Source organism: Ahaetulla prasina, chromosome 5, assembly GCF_028640845.1.
Source record: "Ahaetulla prasina isolate Xishuangbanna chromosome 5, ASM2864084v1, whole genome shotgun sequence".
Taxonomy (NCBI): domain Eukaryota; kingdom Metazoa; phylum Chordata; class Lepidosauria; order Squamata; family Colubridae; genus Ahaetulla; species Ahaetulla prasina.
In genome coordinates this window covers 71571615-71578809 of record NC_080543.1, presented here as the reverse complement: position 1 = coordinate 71578809, position 7195 = coordinate 71571615, and positions in this window count along the sequence as shown.

Here is a 7195-nt window from a genome sequence, read left to right as displayed (position 1 = left end):
CTTTGGGTTATGAATTTCCACATTAATGATTAAAGGAAATGTTATTCTAGTCTCATGGATGTGGATTGTGAACTTGCAGTCAGTCCCTTCCAAAGTAGAAAGATTAAGCAAAGTTGCAAAGACTGATGTCTGTCAATAGTGAGTTGAAATGGTGCAGCATACATCTATTCTATAAGGGATTCTCACAATAACCCAGAGAGCGAGTTAGATGTGGGAAGACCATATTTACATGTGATTAATGTGAATGTGTCAGAGCCTGAATTTGTGTTTCAGAACCTATCTAAGTCTGAAAAATAATAAGAATGACTTAATTAAGCTCTACTTAATTTTTCTGTAGATGCCTTGACATTTAATGACTTAGAGGTTGGGACTGAATAGTCTCTTCCAAACACCAGTCCAATCATAAACACTATTTGAAATTGGTCAGAATGAAAATCCTCAAGTCACTTTTTAACTCATACTGAGTCAAGTTATAAATTTACTAAAATTCCTATATTACATTATTTGTCAAAAAGGGTATTCTTGGATATTCAGTAAAGAAGTAGTAAAATTACTACTTCTTTACTGAATTCAAGTATTCTCACTTGAAACCGATATGAAAATTGCAGGTTGTGAAGGATTATATTCCTCCTTGTTGGTTTACCAATCCATATAGGTCACAATTTGATTCTGATAATGAGGAAAAAATCAACTGGCAAATTGATCAACTGTTAGCAATCTGCAAGATTTATAGTCATTGTTTGATCTTGGTCTTGAATTGCACTCAAGGCCATGAAGAAAGCAGCCAATTTGTCTTCCAAAAGAGAATCCTTTTGGCAAAAGTGTAAGAAAAATGCTTAGAATCTAAACCTTGGAGTACACACTATGCTTGTGCTGGGAGTAAGAGTAGACAGTTTTTATTGTCATACCTCTCACCAGTTTCAACAGTGCATCTCAACTCCCCAGACACTTATTCTCTAATTTAGGAGCTTGCTTTTAGCAGAAGCTCAAATGCTCAATATGGTTAGCTTAGTTGCTGTACATTACAGAAAATAATGAAGTTCAAAGATCTGCCTACTGCAATTCACACAACTCAAGGCCTACGTGCAGCATAGTGTGTGCTCCAAGGTTTAGATTCTAAGCATTTTTTTACACTTTTTCCAAAAGGATTCTCTTTTGGAAGACAAATTGGCTGCTTCCTTCATGGCCTTGAGTTAGGGAGGCATGTGCTCATTGTTTATACAATAGTTCTGCCTCATCTTGAAAGCTCTGTGTCTGACCTTACCAACTTCATGTCTTATCCTTCCCTGGCAATAACTTCTCTATCAAATGTTCTCCATATATAAAATCATACATTACTTCAAAGCCGCAGGTACCCATTTATTTTTTAAAATGCTGTGTTTGCCACTTTTATTGCCCTTAAGTGATCCATTATGGTGACAGTTATAAAAGAATATTACTCCAGTTTCTGTTGTTCATCTCTTTTCAACATTGTCCAACACAACATTGGTCACACTTGTTGATGATCTCTGGCAAGAGCAGGATGGGAGTAGTACGACCATTCTTGTTCTCCATGGTGCTGGGTGGAGGGAATCCAGGAGTGTGTGTTGCTCTCTCTCTTCTCCCTGGAGACTGAGCCCGTCATCATTTTTGGTGAAGCCTCCCTTGCCTGGTGGCACCCCAGTTCGGCTCAGTCTTCAGCCAGAAGAGACGCACAACAACTTTCTCCGAGTTTAATTTCTGGATTCCCTCAAATAACATCTTAATAGTAAGCTAAGGAAATACCCTTGATCGCAGAAGTGTGATCCACTTTCTGGCTTTCTGGTCCACCAGAAAGTCGAAACTCCAGCCAGTGACCAGCCAAGGTCCCTGCCATTCCTGCATCAGTGGAGGGGGGCTAAATTAATCACCTGGCTCCCAAGGCTAAAATGTCAGCTAAATTGCAGAGAGCTGGGAACATTCCCTGGGAGGAGCTGTCATTCCTCAGCCATTTGAAAAGCAACTGTTTTTTACACAAAAACTTAAAAAACACCAGATTCAATTTAGATGGGAGGTGCCAGTTGGTCTGACAGTATTTTATCAAGGAAGGAGATACAGAATTGTCACTGTCTTAAAGGCAAAGGATTTTCTTTCTACAGTCTTGAAAGTTGAAATAGAAGTGATAGAAAAACTTCAAGAGATCCAAGAAGGCATGGTGACCCAGGAGGCCTCATTGCTGCCAGCACCAGAGGAGCCACAAGAGCAAAGGGTGACAAGAGGAACTCTTAAGCGTAAAGAAGAGCAACACCTTCAAAGTAAAAGTCAGGACCCCAGAATGGAAGCTGTGGGAGGAGCTAGACGGAAGATACCGGAGGAGGATCTTCTGTTGTCTGCTTCAAAGCTTCAGGAGGCCAGTAATGGCAAATAGAATTTTGTCATGGAATGTTAATGGCTTGAATTCAGCTCAGAAAAGAAGGAAAATATTTCACTATTTGAAACAATTTAAAAATGATGTGATTTGCCTGCAAGAGACACATATCAAATTATCAGACCAAAAATACTTAATAAACTCAAAATTAGGTAAACATTTTGTTGCATCAGCTTTGGATAAGAAGCAAAATGGTATCGTTGTATATATCAGGAAGGATATAACAGCTAAGTTAATTGAGGCAGATATTTAAGGAAGATTTATTGCTATTGAACTGGTGATAGATGCAAAAAAGATTTTACTGATAATGTGTTGCTTGAAATAGATTCGGAAAAGGATTAGGTAAAGGACTGTATGATAAAATGGGCACAGAATATTCAGGAACCAATAATGTTGGAAACATGGGAGAAAATCTGGGTTAGAAATGTTAAGTTTACATGAGCACAGAATCTAAGGGAAAATTTTTATAAGATGTTTTATAGATGGCATTTAGATCCCAAAAAATTATCATGTATGTATCCTGATATCCAAGTGAAATGCTGGAGATGTGACTGTGATGACGCTACATATTTTCATATTTGGTGGACTTGCAAGAAAATTAAGGCCTTTTGGATAAGAATTTGGTGGATTATTCCAAATGTCCTGAAGAAGAAGATAAAATTCCTACTGCAATTTTTCCTTTTGGGAATTATAACAGACTGTACAGTGACTGAGATTAAATTGATTTTGAACTTAATAACAGCAACAAGGCTGCTGATTGGACAATATTGGAAGAAAAAAGAGTTACCTACAATAGAAGAATGGATATTGAAAGTTGCTAACTTGGCTCAGATGGCAAAAATCTCAGCCTTTTTGAAAGTCAATACGCAGAAAAGATATTTAATTGAATGGAAAAAATGGATTGATTATTTACAAAACAGATATCAGATTAAGAGATATCAGATTGCCTTTGAATAATTAGGATGTATTATTTTATGTAATTGTAAGTGCGGAATGGGCAGGCGGACTGCCTCAGCAGAGTGAGAGTGGACCATAAAGAATAGTGCCTGCATCCCACCCCATTTCTGGAATTGTTGGAGCACTTCAACGTACCAGTCCTAGACATGTTTGCGACACCGGACAACTCTCAACTGCTGCAGTTTTCCAGCAGGTATGCATCACTGGGGGCAGAGGGGGTCGATGTCCTCTGCACTTCCTGGCCCCAGGGGCTTCTGTGCACCTTTCCTTCCCTCCTGCTAATTCCAGTGGTGATCAGCGGGATGTTGACAGAGAAGGCAGAGTTATTACTCTTAGCCCCCCACTGGCCCAGGAGACCATGTTTTACTGATCTGGTCAACCTGTCAGTGGGCAGGCCCTGGAGGATTCCTTGGGACAGGATAACCTCAGCCACAGTGGCTCCAGCTGACTGCCTGGCAATTGAGTAGAAGGTCCTGAGTCAAGACAACCTTTCTTCCAGGGTCATCCAGACCATCCAACAACATGGTATATGATGCTACCTGGTGGGTTTTTTTTATACCTGGTGCTCCAGGTTGAGCACTGGTCCATCCTCAGTGTCAGTGGCTCACGTCCTGGAGTTTCTCCAGAATGGACAAAGGGTTAACACCCAATATTAAACAGAGACAGGTGTCAGCAATGTCTTCCGTTTTGTCATGTGGGAGTCTAGTCTCTCACTAAGCATCCTACTGTGTTCAGGTTTCTCAGGGGTGCTACCAATTTGCAGCCCCCTGTGGTTCACAGATACCCTATCTGGGATCTGACAAAGGTTTTAACTGCCCTTACTGGGGAACCCTTCAAGCCAATTAGATCGATCAGCCTGTGTTTCCTCACATGTAAGGTGGCCTTCCTTGTGGCCATTACAACAGCCAGATGAATTTTGGAACTGGCAGCCCTTTCTGTGAGGAAAGACTTATGCATATTCCACCCAGACAGGGTGGTTCTTCAGTTGGACCCCTCCTTCATACCCCAGATGAATTCCTGGTTCCATCGGGCCCAGGAATTGATCCTGCCTAACTTCTTCTTATGGCGCTGGTGGAGAGAATCCAGTCCCACCCTGCAGCTGTTTGGTCCACTGTCCAGAGTTTTTTTTACTGTTTTCACAGGTTGCAGGCCTCATCATTGCTACACCTTCGCCAAACTGGGGTACCACCTGGCAAGGGAGGCATCACCAAAAATGATGACAGGCTCAGTCTACAGGCAGAAGAGAGAGAGCAACACCCACTCCTGGTTTCCCTCCACTCAGTGGTCTTTATTACCATTGACCATGTATCCTTTGGGGCCGGCTATGGGGGCTGGGACTAGATGGTACAGTTTTGTACTGGTTCATCTCCTTTGCCCAAGTTCAGTCCCAATCTGTGCTGATAGGAAGTGAGAGATCCAGCCCTCAGTCACTATCTTGAGGCATTCTCGGTATTCTTTCCATTCCTTTTTAACATCTACATGAAATCGCTAGATGACATCATCCATTACTATGGGTTGAGGTATCTGCCCATAGTTACCCTGTGATAAGATGGGCTGTCAATAAATTTTACAAATAAATAAATATATATCTTTGCTGTTTAATTGACTTCTTCAATGTTCTTTCTGCGCCAACTCAGTAAGCTCAAACTTCCCAAGGAGCTGCTGATTCAGTTCTACAGAGGAATTATTGAGTCTGTCATTTGCACCTCTATAACTGTCTGATTCGGTTCTGCAACCCAACAAGAAAGACACAGACTTCAGAGAATAATTAGAACTGCAGAAAAAATAATTGCTACCAACCTGCCTTCCATTGAGGATCTGTATACTGCATGACTCAAGAAGAGGGCCGTGAAAATATTTACAGATCCCTCACATCCTGGACATAAACTGTTTCAACTCCTACCCTCAAAACAACACTATAGAGCACTGTACACCAGAACAACTAGACACAAGAACAGTTTTTTCCCGAAGGCCATCACTCTGCTAAACAAATAATTCCCTCAACACTGTCAAGCTATTTACTAAATCTGCACTACTATTAATCTTCTCATCATTCCCATCACCAAACTCTTTCTACTTATGACTGTATGACTGTAACTTTGTTGCTGGTAATCCTTATGATTTATATTGATATATTAACATAACATAACATAACATAACATAACATAACATAACATAACATAACATAACATAACATAACATAACATAACATAACATAACATAACATAACATAACATAACATAACATAACATAACATAACATAACAACAGAGTTGGAAGGGACCTTGGAGGCCTTCTAGTCCAACCCCCTGCCCAGGCAGGAAACCCTATACCATCTCAGTCAGATGGTTATCCAACATTTTCTTAAAAATTTCCAGTGTTGGAGCATTCACAATTTCTGAAGGCAAGTCGTTCCACTTATTAATTGTTCTAACTGTCAGGAAATTTCTCCTTAGTTCTAAGTTGCTTCTTTCTTTGATCAGTTTCCACCCATTGCTTCTTGTTCTACCCTCAGGTGCTTTGGAGAACAGCCTGACTCCCTCTTCTTTGTGGCAACCCCTGAGATATTGGAACACAGCTATCATGTCTCCCTAGTCCTTCTTTTATTAAACTAGACATACCCAGTTCCTGCAACCGTTCTTCATATGTTTTAGCCTCCAGTCCCCTAATCCTCTTTGTTGCTCTTCTCTACACTCTTTCTCGGGTCTCAACATCTTTTTTACATCGTGGCGACCAAAACTGGATGCAATATTCCAAGTGTGGCCTTACCAAGGCATTATAAAGTGGTACTAACACTTCACGTGATCTTGATTCTATCCCTCTGTTTATGCAGCCCAGAACTGTGTTGGCTTTTTTAACAGCTGCTGCACACTGTTGGCTCATATCTAAATGGTTATCCACTAGGACTCCAAAATCCCACTCACAGGTACTACTATTGAGCAAGGTACCACATATACGGTACCTGTGCATTTTGTTTTTTTGGCCTAAATGTAGAACTTTACTTTTTTCACTGTTGAATTTCATTTTGTTAGATAGCGCCCAATGTTCAAGTCTGTCAAGATCTTTCTGTAACTTGAGCCTATCTTCTGGAGTGTTGGCTATTCCTGCCAGCTTGGTGTCATTTGCAAATTTGATGAGTTCCCCATCTATCCCCTCGTCCAAGTCATTGATGTTGAACAGTACTGGGCCTAAAACAGAGCCTTGGGGTACTCCACTGCATACTTCCCTCCATGCGGATGTAGTTCCATTGAGGACTACACGTTGAGTGCGGTTGGTCAGCCAGTTACGAATCCATCTGGTGGTGGTGCTGTCTAACCCACATTTTTCTACTTTATCTAGTAGTAGGTTATGGTCTACTTTATCAAATGCTTTACTGAAGTCCAAGTAAATTATATCGACAGCATTCCTCTGGTCCACTAATTTTGTCCCTTTGTCAAAGAATGCAATGAGACTAATCTGGCATGATCTGTTTTTGAGAAACTCATGTTGGCTTTTGGTTATTACTTTGTTTGCTTCTAGGTGTTCAATGATTCGTTGCTTGATTATCTTTTCCAGAATCTTCCCCGGTATTGAGGTCAGACTGATAGGTCTGTAGTTTCCTGGATCTGTTTTTTTCCCTTTTTTGAAGATGGGAACTATATCAGCTCTTTTCCAGTCCTCTGGCAGCTCCCCTGTGCTCCAGGATCTTTGAAAGATATAGTTCAGTGGTTCAGAGATCACGACTGACAGTTCATTCAGAAGCTTGGGGTGTAATCCATCCGGTCCTGGTGATTTGAACTCGTCTAGGGTAGACAGGTGTTCACTTACCATTTTCTTGCCTATTTTAACTTGTGTTTCTAATCTGTTTTTTGTA